Source organism: Schistocerca gregaria, chromosome 1, assembly GCF_023897955.1.
Source record: "Schistocerca gregaria isolate iqSchGreg1 chromosome 1, iqSchGreg1.2, whole genome shotgun sequence".
NCBI classification, from domain to species: domain Eukaryota; kingdom Metazoa; phylum Arthropoda; class Insecta; order Orthoptera; family Acrididae; genus Schistocerca; species Schistocerca gregaria.
In genome coordinates, this window is record NC_064920.1 from 837443450 (window position 1) to 837456661 (window position 13212).

General features: G+C 38.2%; 1 protein-coding gene across 2 annotated transcripts in view; it reads left to right on the forward strand.

Moving 5' to 3' along the window:
* The window catches only part of LOC126272211 (cell division cycle and apoptosis regulator protein 1-like), a 269061-nt gene that overhangs the window by 108922 nt on the left and 146927 nt on the right, over positions 1-13212 (forward strand). The gene's annotated exons all lie outside the window — the stretch shown is intronic.

A 13212-nucleotide genomic window follows, 5' to 3' on the forward strand; every position in this document is an offset into this window, starting at 1 on the left:
ATTGCTCAGTGGACAAAAGAGATGAACCATTTGTTGGCAGATTCAGTCAAACTAATGTTACTGGTCTAGTGCAATTTAAAGGATATGTCTTGTGAGGAATTTTATAGGTACATGCTTCAAGACAATAATTTACCTCTTCTCTCAGCAGTATATTCTTTTGAAAAATACACTTTCAAAGGATGCATTATTGAAAAATACTGAAAATAACTTCAAGGTATTGTATTGTGTTTGTAACAATTAAATACCATTGTTTAACAGTAGTATTATTTTCTACTCATTTCAAGATTAGAGCTTGTTTATAACCCCCACTATGTAAAATATAAACAATTTATTGGTGCTAAAAATAGACTGTCAGGCTTTTTCCAAAAAGTTAGGATTTTATAAAGCACTGTCCTCCTTTTGATATTTTTGAGTTAGTAACACTACCTATAAGTCTCCTTTCTGAAATGTAAAAGAGATTTATTAAAGTTATCACAAACCTCATTAAAAAAAAAAAAAAATTTCACTCAGCCAAGCGAACAAGCTTGCTTTGGAGATGTGTATCGATAAATGGAATCTTAAAGCCTTAACAGATTATAGAATGAAGCAACAAGTATGAATCATCTCTTTCAGTGGACTTACATATACAGGGTGTCCCAGGAGGAATGGACAGTTTCAAGAGATATTACATGAATGATTAGTTGAAGCAGAAAAACTTCATACACACACAGAATGTAACTTAATTCTCTTTACAGATGCTGAGTGGGGTCCAGGACAGTTAAGTTTTCCATAGGAACTCATGTCTAGAAACATGCTGTTTTCCTGCTACACACAAAATATGACAACACACATTCGAAACTCCTGCATTTTTGGGCTCACCGACTGGGGTATTATGTACGCCATTCAGTGATCACCTGATGTCCTGTGCTCAATAAATGTTTTTTTACATGCCACTCAATTGAGTTTGAGATTTGCCCCCATAGGTTCATGCCTGCTGTTGTGCTTGTGGTCTTTGTCCATACTGTACCATTTTACATACCCACATAGGTTTGTAACTGCTGTTGTGGATGTGGTCTTCGTTCATACTGTGCCGTAGTAATCATTCTTTATTGTATAGAATGCAAGATGTACATAATTTCGTTTTTAGTGTGTTTGTGTTGACCTTGATGAACTACATGTTTGTAGAATACACTGACCTGATGTTATTGTATAGTGAAACTCGATGCATTGGAAGGAGTACTTGTCGTTTGTATGCCGAGCATTTTTCACACTGCCAGACACCTTCACACTCCCTATTTGCAATGATGTATCAATGGGCCTCGGAGAGAGATACATTCACCACTAGCAGGGCCACCTGATGCTCCATGGTGGTCCCGCATATCCGGATTTAAAGAGGCTGTGCTCCATGCAGTGGAAGAGGATGCACCAATGGGTACCATAAATGTAGCAGGTGGAGTGAATGTGTATCACCACAGTGTCTGGAATGTTCTGCATGAGCAGCAGCTACACCTTATACCACCTCCACAAGATACGGGCAATGCAGCTACAGGATTTTTCATCTTAAGCCCATTTCTGCAGGAAGTTATTGCACCATTGTGTGAACGATCATGACTTCCAACAGCAGATTCTTTTTACTAATGAAGTCAAGTTCTCTAGGAAACGTGTTCTCAGTTCCCACAACAGTCGTATGTGGGCTGATGAAAACACACATCCTATGTGCCCATCTGAACATATGAGCAAGGTTCGTGGATGGGCTTTTCATTGGTTCATATCCTCTTCCACCAGATCTCAAGAGAGCCGCATACGTTGATGGCATACTGCATGGGCTTTTGGAACATGGGCAGCAAAACATTTGGTTACGACACAGTGGCACACCATCTAATTTTTCGTGTGCAGTCTGAGATTATCTGGACCAATAATTTTTGCAACAGTGGATAGGTAGTGGTGGCCCAGTTGCTTGGTCTGGATGTTCTCCCAACTTGGATCTGCTAGATTACTACCTGTGCGGTCACATGAAATCCTTGATTTACGAGACACCTGTGGCATCCAAGGAAAACCTACTGTCACTGGTTATGACTGTGGCAGATGCTAGGAGACAAAATATTGGTGATCGTGTATACTGGAACATGGTACTGAGGAACCATATCTGTGTTGTCATCAGTGGTTGTCAGATATAGAACCCTGCTTGTAAGTGGAGTGACCAGCAGGAGGATTCAAAGAGCAGTATGGTGTAGTAGTATTTTGCGTTTAGCATGAAAACAGTACATTTCCAGATGTGAGTTCATATGCTAAACTTGATCATCTTGGTCCACACTGCAAGTCCTCAAAGTCTGTAAACAGGGTGTATATGCTCTGGGAAAACCCCGGGAATCTTTTTGGCCTGGAGAAAACCGGGGAAAACCTGAGAATTCTTTTAGAATTAAGGGAATTTTTCATTGTTTTAGTTTTAGTAGTTTAGACTGGTAAGAACCGATACACCAACAAAGAATTTTACTTTAGCCCACTACTGCAAAATAATGTTGTAGCAGTAAAACATAAACTAGGGAAATAAATAAAGCTTAAGTTGCAAAGGAAATGTGCCATTTGCAACAACAAAACACAGTGCACACACAAATGTCTGCCAACAGCAACATGTGTCGAAGGCTTTAGGTTGAAGACTATGCAGTACTTCATAACAACAACTGCTTCCGATGGACATGACATCACAATGGTTTATATTAGAGCTTGCGTCACGTAAGACAATGCTTCTGCACATAGAGGCAGAGCAGTGAAGGGATGAGAACTGCACTTGCAGGGCTGCAGAGAGCGGGCAAATAAGGTCCACATTGCCGACAACAGGCTCAATTGCCTACAGTACATCGTATTACGTTCAAATCTATGAGGGGAGTAGTAAATATTCAAACCAATTTCGATCAGTCATCATGCGAGAAATATTAATTCACGACATTGCGTCCATTGCTCCACAGATTTACTCTGCATGACGTCAGGAGGTGAGAACAGCTTATAACGATATGTTTACATAATGTGTATACATAAACATATGTTATAAACGTCCTCGTTCGTAGTCGCTAATTATAACAATATGTTTCTTTTATGCTGCAACATATAGCTATAATCAGCGGTGGAAAATATTTGCGAACGCCGACCGTGTGCGGCTGTCTCTTGTTGGATCGTCTGATCTGTCGGAAGTTGCATTGCAGAGGAGAGTAAATGCCTATTCAAAATATAATTATTTTTGGATAGCTCAACATGAATTTCCTAAGGGACCATAGTTTATCATGCATTTACAAGTAGAATGTGGCGCAGAGAAAATATTTCGCCGCATACAACTTCCGTCCGATTTCGACGAAAGAATTCGTGACTGTGAACTGTCTATTTGGCAGAAACATAAAGAAAATTAAATAACTTCATGAAGGAGTGAACATAGATTCTACACTAAATAAATAGTCCATACACCAATTCCATTTAAATCTGAATTTATGGCAATTAATAGAAAAACTTAAACTGCAATGAAAGATTTAACATGGATGCCGTTTTTGACTGGCACTTCTCTTCTGGTAATGACAATAATTCCTTTGACGTTTTCACATACACGTCGCACAATAAATTTACTGCTATGCAGTATTGGACTTTTAGTATTGCACTTTACTTTACACTAAAATAATATTATTTTTAACGATAATAATACGGCGGCAAGACATGCGCATCCGACACAAGTTACAAGAGACAAGAGAAGAATGAGTAACTGTTCATCGAGAATATCTCGTAAATAAAAAAAAAGAAAAAGTGTAAAAGTGTTCTTCTTCTGTCCATTCTTCGCGCTGCGATTTCCAAAGTCAATAACTCACTGCATCTCTGACGGCGCTTCGACAATAAACAAGTTACGTCACAGGTCGTTCACCTTTTACATTCTCGCAACATTATTTGCTAACTGTAGCTGTTGCTGAGCGACTGCTCAATTGGTGAATGATTTAAAATGATAAGGCAATCACATAATGTTACAAGCTGACAGTTTTGTGAAGACATGAGGTACAATTTTTCTCAAAATGACAATTATATTGAAACTGCTTGCAATAATTATCATTTATTGCCATTTGAACTTACCTCAAGTAAGAATTTAATACACAACAAAATTAACTTCAAGCATAAACTGAAACCATTACATTTGCTTGACAACTGCTTCTACTCAATAGAATTTTTAAAAATGTGTGTTAGGTGCATGTGTTAATGTGTTTGACTGTAGTTAAGTGTAATCAGTTATTAAGTTGTCATATTTTTCTCTGTTGACGGGCATTATCAGTGTAAACTAACTCGTTCGACTTTACAGTGAGAGACCGCATTTATAATCCATTGTACAAGCAAACAGTTAATCATCATCAGCGAATAACTCCAGGGAATGATGACCTATAACACTGAAAACCACCGGTATCTCAACAAGTAATGGTTACTGTCATTGTAGGGCCTTGTCCAGTTTGTGCCTTGAAAATGACATGAGTTTACAAGTGGAAATATTGGACTTTTGACGAAGTTATCCAGCTGCAGTCTCGCGTGTTATTAGAGCAATATGCTTAACATTATAGTCTACATAATTCAAAGGATACAAAGTTCTAATGAAAAAGGCTAGGAAGTTCTCATTATTATGTATGCAGCAGATATGTTGACAAAACACATTTTTTAAACCACAAGTCTTCAAAACTAAAAAATATTTTACTTTGTTTCAAAGTCTACATTGCAATACCACCATCACTTCTATTTGAATCTGTTTGCGAACAATCTGATTGTAAATTTACAAATATAAGTTCAAGGCTTATATCCATCATCACTTACCTATCAAATTATTCTTTCTGAAGCTTCTCAGCATGCCAAATAGACTGTGGCCACGCTACAGGTGGGATGTTCTCTATTGCCTCATGCCAAGCGATTCAGTGAATGTTATCTTGAATGTTTAGCCCTATCCTCTGCCCAGATTAATTCCATAGGGGACACTGACAACAACACGAACGTGGGTAATCGCAAAACTGTGTGACCCCATTCATGTGCAAGGAAGTCAAGTTCGTACGTTTTGTCGCGAGACTTGTATAAATTAACGAGCTACAGGAGGTCGGCACAAATCTGGTTTATACTGTGCTTAATATTTTTATTTCTAAGCCAGGAAAATATATCCACTTTTCTGGTGTTTACAGGTGTTCTCTATGTAACAGTTGAATTATAACTGGCAATGACCAACTTCGAAACAAGGTATACAAGAGTTGTGGATCACATCACAAAACTGACAGCATTCATTTCCGAATGGTAGTCACTGCTATTTTTCTTACACGTAATTACAAGTTTACTCTCAGAAACAAAACCAGAAGAAGAGTCAGCATGCAGAATAATTATCTGAGGACCTTATCCTACGAAAACTTCAAAACCGCCAGTACCATCACTCATTTTCCAGCAGATATTCCCAGAATGATTCTAATTGACCCAGGTTTCGTCAAGGTAATACACTGTTGAACTCCCTCCTTCTCATGCATTGTGAATCTTTATATGGGATGTAGTTCGTGCTGCACCTGTCACTTCTTTAAACCTAAAGCTCTCTTCTTAACCAACTTCTTTTAAAATTTCTTACACTGACGAAGCACTTACCATTGAAGCTAATTCTCACCTGCGTAGCTGTAATATGTTTTTGTGATGTCGGGTATTCGCCATTCATGTGGAGTACTTTACAACATCGTTGTTGAAACCATCCATTTGTTTTACAGGTTCCTTGCGATTTCAGTGCTTTTCAGGCAACAACGAAACCAACTTTTTCTATGGTTCCTACAGATCTGACACTTTCATTTACAATTCTCTTTAAAGTTCTTTTGCCAACACCGCAAGACAGTTGAATGAATAATTCTGTTGTCGCGAAATACGGCAGCAGTGCAGCATATAGTTGTGAGATTCTCGCTTTAAGTTTGTTTGAGCAGTTGCCAGACAGCACCAGGTAACAGGCTGTACTGCATATGCACAGCTATGATGATGTAGGCAGCCCATGCTTGGTGCTTGCTCTGCTCACATTTCTGTGTGGAATTTCGTGCGTGGTGGGACATCGCATGACCATGCACAGACCTGTGGCATGTTCTTTAGAGGACCTAGGGAGTTGTACCTGGTGCAATTGTTTTATCAATTCTACCCAGATAAGGAATGCAAATAAGGAAGCAGTTCTGGGCATATTATTCATTTCAGAACTAGACTCCACACCTCAAAATACCATAACATTTTGCTATGTGGTGACTTTGACAGATTTTTTTAAATTCGTACTCTGCAATGTTGTTGTTGTAGCATTTCCAATCAAGTTTACATCTACACAGCACTGCAAAAAGCTAGTAAGATGGAATACAAATTTTTTGAAGAAAAAAAAGTTTCTTGTGTAGCTTACACCAGAATGAAGGACAATAAATTTCATGACTATTTCAAAATGTGTAAAAAAAATTTACGCGATTGTCTGCAAAGCAAAGAAACTGTACAACTGACAGTTTATATTCTACTCTAGGATTAAATATGAAGCCATGTGCGGAGTTAAAATGATAAAACATGGTGTGCTGTCAGTCTACAATTTACCATAGAATGGCTTTCTATAAATTTAAGACATAAACACAAATTAAGAAATGACTTCAGGCCTAGGGGAAGTGCTAGACAAGTGCCTTGTGATCGAAAAACACTTTCACAGAAAGCAGATTTGTAAAATTCTGCTACAGCTGTCATTATGTTTGAAACAAAATATTTAGTTCAAAACTACTGACCAAATTTGCCTACTTAGTCACCTTCAATAAATGTTTATGTATGTTCGTATGTATATAGCATTAAGAGGTGTTACAGTGCCATAAAAGGAACAGGACATCAGAGTCTACTCCAGCCAGCATCGGAATTTCATAAACTATACTAAAATGCTTCATTCCACTCTAATTGCACATTGCTATGTCCAGATGCACTCTGAAGTACCTGATATTCAGCTTTTCATATGGTTTTCGTGATACCAATTTTCTCGGAGGTCCAGTACTCTATTCTCATGTTTGGTTCTTTATTATGCTATAATGTCATTTGTCCCTGAAAATGAAAATTTGCATTTGAAAGTGAACGAAGTTGAAAGTAGCCGATAGTGTGGAATGAAACACTTTGTTTCAAATAAACTAACTGCCTCAGCGGAAAAAATTAATAGAAGCAAATTTCTCTACAAAACAGACAGAAATAGCTTCATTAAGACATTAATGGTTGATTGCTAATAACGTGGAAATAATATAAAATCTGAAAATTGAAACTAACTTATTTTGGTCTTTCATGGTTTTGAGAATGTATATTAATTCACTTGATGGCTCCCGGCCACAGAAATCTGTTTTGATTTCATTTGATGTGGGAGCTGTAAACGAAGAGACCAGCAACATCACGAAACATATACATGGGTCTTGTGGAGAAGGGTCCCCCCCTCCCACCCCGCCTCCGCTATAACTCAGCTTGCTCTGCTCATGCATGAAACTGGCAGCTTGGGCGCACTGGAAATTTTTCCAGGTAGCATCTGGCTACTTGCTGCTACTGCTCATACAGCAAACAGCCATGCTTCAAGTTGCCAGAGGCAGGAGCAAGGCATTCCTCAGACACGAATTCAGCTCTGCGTATGCGCACGAGCCCGCTGGCAACTGCTCATATGAACCTTACGCTACTGGTCACTGCACATGCAAACCGCGCGTTTGTGCAACTTGTTGTTGAAACTAAACACTTTCGGCGTGTTGCAACTTTGGCGACACTGGTTGCATGAAGTTTGGGGTTATGTGGGTTCATAGAGTGTAGACCAACTGAAATATCAAATGGGGAACGGAGAATAATGTTCGCTTTTTGTATATCTATGCTTTGCATAGGTATTTGTGGGATTTCAGTGATGCTGATTTCATAAATAGCAACATATTGCTGCACCTAGGACCTTCATGGGCGATCATAACGTAGATGGTTTGACAGTATTGAGCTGCAGGGCAAAATTTATTGGGTTATGAGCACATATACAACTGAATTAAGAAAAATACAAGCGACTAATTCTAGATGTGGCAATGCTCTTGTCTATAGGACTAAAATCCAATCGTTCGAGTTGGCCAACTCTTTGTTACGGATTATTGTTGACAGGAGGGAAGGCTCCACAAATGAAGAAGCTGCATTCTTTATTCAATATTCATCTATTTAAAACGTTGCAACAGTGATCCCCATTCACCTAATTTAGAATTTTGAAATATTGTCACTGTACAGATCTATTTTCAAGAGAGTAGTTTGCAAACCATCCTCTTCTTAATGCGGCCTGTTTCCAATAATTATTACTATTAATAATAATTGGTGTTAATGAAAAAGCGCCATCACCAACTGAAACCGCATCTTATAACATGCTGAGTGTTCTCGATTGTTATGCATGCAATATGATACGTAATTTCAGTTCTGGCAACATTGCTTTGTGCATTACAGTATCTTTACTCCTTATGGCCAGAAGTTTAATTTCAGACACGACAGAGAGACCCTCAAAACAACGAAACTGAAGTGTATACTGGTGGCGCCGTGTCTACAATCAAACATGAAACTATTTGCGTGCAACTCGTTCCTCCCAATGAGTGGCGCAAACCACTGTCATGTAAACTAGGCTTTAGCTATATCAGCAATAGCAACAAGCAGCCAGATGCTATCCAGAAAATGTTTTCTGGCGCACCCAAGCTGCCAGATTCACGCATGTGCAGAGCAGTCTGAGTTGTTGTGAGATGAGGGGTAGTCTCCATGTAAACCGTGTTTAGTGATTTTGCTGTTTCCTCTTGGTTTACATCTCTCACATCAAATGAAAACAAAACGGATTTCTGTGGCCGGGAACTATAAAGTGAATTAAAACACATTCACATAATTATGGTAGGCTAAAATATGTTGTTAGTTTGTTTTATTTCCAGGATTTAGCCATTCTTGCATTCCGTGCAGGAAGATGAATTTATTTTTGTTGATTTGCGAAAAAAATTTTGACTTTGAATCCTTCCCGCAGAGGCAGTCAATTAATTTGAAGCGCTATTACTAGTGTCAAGTGTTCCTGGAATTTCAAGTGCACTTTATGTCCTGGGGCGTATGGCATCATGCCATAGTAAAGAAGTAAACATGAGATAATACAGTACTAGTAATCCAAGAAAATTTGCATCCTGAAAACCACAATGAAAAGTTTAATATCAGGTTGGGACCTACTTCTTCGTGAATCTGGAAATACGAGCCCTTCAAGTTGAATTACGCCTTTTTAGTATGGTTTACAAAATCCAAATGCTCTTGGAGTCTCCTCCAATGTCCTGTTTCATTTATGACGTAATGTAAGATCTCTTAATGTTATATACATATGAATATACGGGCTACCTGCGTCATCATAGCTGCACAGGCACAGTAACGCTGTTTCCTGGCTCTGACAACAGCTGAAACAGATTGTAACGGGTCACAGGAAAATGTTGCAATTGGTGATTTGAAAAGCGTTACTTTCAAAGTACATTTCATATTATGCAATGTTCCTTGTCCGGACGTGCTTTGAATTTATTAAATCACAGAGTGTTTGATCCTCAACTTAACACGTTGAGGGCCAGTCACTTAGAAGAATTTCGAGCCCAGAGCACTAGGCGTTCAGGTCATTACGTATCATTTTGCTGGCATATTTGTGTGATGTATCGAAGTGCAACACATGCAAAAAGACAAATATTATATTTAAAATCTTACCTTTTCTTGTAACAGTACTATGTAAATTTAAACAATTTACTTTCCATATTTGTTTGTTCATGCTTCTTAACGATCATGTTGCTATAGGCTGACTGCATCAACTGTCTTATTCTCTAAATCACTACACATGCGACACATCTTCTGAAAGATGAAAACCGAATTTCGGAAACCGTCTTTCGCTGTCATGTTTACGTGTTAAGGTCTGAAGCGGATTTGCTAGCCCAGTTAACGACGGCGCCTGGATAAAAAAAACTGATATAGTTCAAGTCAGCACAATCGCTATTTCCCTTCAAGGTGTAAACAGCTTCAATCTAATGCTTCTACTTATCCTTTACTGTGCAAAAAGCCACTCCGTCAATTTTAGCTGAAATTAAAAAAAAAAAAAAGACAAAACCTGAAAGCCCAAGCAAGTTTCAATACCGGCTGTGTTTTACATAGAAGCAAAAAACGATTGCGGAATTGGAAAACCGACGACCAGAAGCGGATTTCCAGAATCGATTTTGGAGTCTTTACATGACCACCCAGAAGCGGTCTTAGGAGATCGGTTTCCGAAATCCGCTTTCGGGAGCCCCATGTAAAGCGGTGAATATCTGTTATCATTGGCTGACAAGATCACATGACATGAGCTATGATTGGCTTACAAAAGCGCTTCGCAATCTCGTTTTCAAAGCGTCAGAAACTTAACGTTCTGTGTTTGGTGGAATTTGACTATGTACTTTTACGAAAGTACGATTGACTTACAAAAGCGCATTGCAATTTAGATTTCAAAGCTTCAAAAACTAACGTGCTGTGTTTCGTGGAAACATCAAAGATCTTTCGAAAATGCAGACCTATATCACTTTACTAAAGTGACAGGAGGTTCTACACCAGTTTATAAAATCTTAACCATTCAAAGGACTGATAAGTTTTATGATTCCGAGGGAAAGCATACTGTCACTTAACACAGAAAAAGCATATTTTCACCCAGGAGAAAGTGTATTTTTTAACCGGGAAATCCGGGAAATATTTTTTGTCCTTGTCCGCGTATATCCCCTGGTAAAGGGAATTGAGTTACATCCTGTATGCCCTATTCTGAACAATTTCCTAGATAGAACGCATTTAATGTACGTTGTTGTTTATTTTCTGTGTTTTTGAATACATTGTCCGGTTATACATTGTCCAGTTTACACGTGCACAATGATTAGTGAACATTACAACATGTGTTTTACAAAATATTGATTGAAGAACACACATTTTAACATATTCACCTCAAAGCATTGTCGTACACGTAACATTGCAACTGTAGTACAGGTCACAATAAATGAATACTCCACTGTCAGCTTCAGTGCATTTGTGCACTCTTTGGAAAACATGTTGTGTTGCTTGTCTGAGCGCCTTTTACATGCACTGATGAGGGCAGCAGCATCTGTGATGCGACAAGCAATTCACATTTGGTTTGTACCTCTAAAGCTTCATCCAACCTCATAAAGAAAAACCTTAAGGCATAAGGTCTGGCGATCTTGATGGCCAGTAAGTTGCACTACCACTACCAATCCAGAGATTAGGGTAAGTGAGGAGCTGAGGGGCTCTGTCATGCTGGCAGTATTTTGCAGTCTTCATGGCCAAAGGAATGTCCTCATGAATTCTTGAATAAAAAAAAAAAAAAACGCAATTAATTCTGTCCCATCGTTCACTCTTCTAAAATTACTTTACCTATCAACGTGTTACCAACCGTGCTGTATCAAACATTGATCAAAAAAAGAACTTGGAAATTGGTTTTCATTGTAGTGTATGAATTTTCTTACAATCATCGAAGTCATATGGCATTGTCACCAATGTGAAGATTGTGGACACACTGTAAGTGAAATGAGTACAAATTTTCCACACATAATGTTCATCATGTATGTTTTTGTGTGATGTTGATATGTGCAGAAAGTCTCCATATGCTGATAATAGGATTACGCTTCACCATTTCGACAATGTGTTGCTGTTACTGCAGAGATTGTTGAACTATATATTCAAACTAAAAATGGAAACTTTGAAGAATACCTGCTTCACACAGTGTGCTGAATACTTTGGTAAACACTTCTCAACCAAGAACTTGGCCTTTTAGAAAGTGCCAACAGTATTCTTTGACAATAACGGGAGCACTCCAGTTGTGGGATCTGTAAACATACATAATGTCTGTGTGTTCTTCATTAGTTTAAATGTATGGCATTTTAGCCAGCACATGGAGAAATACAGTTAATCAATGCTTCTCCTTGATACGCTCTCAATCAATCGCACTACTTCACTTGCAACACACCACAATCAACTATGCATCCAGCAAGCTAGTTTAATACCGGATACACCCTGAGCATAGAGTTGAAAACAATGTAGGTTGGGCTAGAGTAAAAAAATAGAGGTTGTGCGCCACTAGCCCAAAAACAAATGTGCATTAAACATTCTTTATTTCATTAAATGTGTTCTATCGCAGAAACCATTTGGCATAGGGCATATGTCCATAGAAACTTTTTGTTGTTTCCAATGAGTATTCATGTCATATCCCTGAATACTGGCCATTCCTCCTGTGAAACAAATTTCTTATACAGCAAGCTCTTTGCTTTCCATGTTTTGAGAGCTGGTAGATCAAAACAAGAGAATGAAAGTCTAGTAAACTTGGCCTCTAAAGTGCAAAAGTCAGTCTAATGCCTATGGTAACCAGGAGAAGAAGCGAATAAAGAAGACCACAATAATTTGGTCTGAAGCAAGAACACAAGCTCATAGCAAAGAATGAGAGAGATATGGGCACAAATACTGCCAACCAACATTTTTAAGTACTTGGTGCAGTTCTAAATAGGCTCATTCACTTTTTTTTATGTAAGAATACACTTGAGATTTATTTTTCAAATTTATGCGCACAGAATACATCTTAGAAACGTTCTAAAACAACCAGACTTTTGTCCTATTGTTATGTGATGTAATGTTCTAAACTACTCCAAATAGAACATCCAAACAGTATTTCTGTATAATGTACATTTCATGATTTTAAAATACAAAATGACAATTTAGAATAGGAAAACGTGCTTCCTCAAGATAGTGTTTGCTCTCTCAGTTAACAACATACAGTCTGTTGACTACTATTCTTATGACCTCACAAGAACATGTCACTAGCAAATGACAGTTAGATGGCTAAAGGAATTTATGGAGATGGAAAGTTTTATGTTCTCAGCCAAAAACCTTAATGCTGCAGTTTTACAGAACCTTTATATTATTGTGACTTGATTATATACACTTGATTTGTTAGTCTGCTATACTGTATTGTTGCAATGTATTAGACAAAGTCATCAATAGGGACGTAGGCTGGCCACAAGAGCATTTCAGTACCATCTCTGTTACATGATTTGGCAAATGTATAAGATCTACCATCATTGCAGATCCAGTTGCTCATCCAGTAATGAAACAGATTCCAAGAACACATGTGTAAGTAACAACTCCTTTTGAGGTTGCCTTTTAGATTCGATGTGACAGAGATCAGTATTTTCC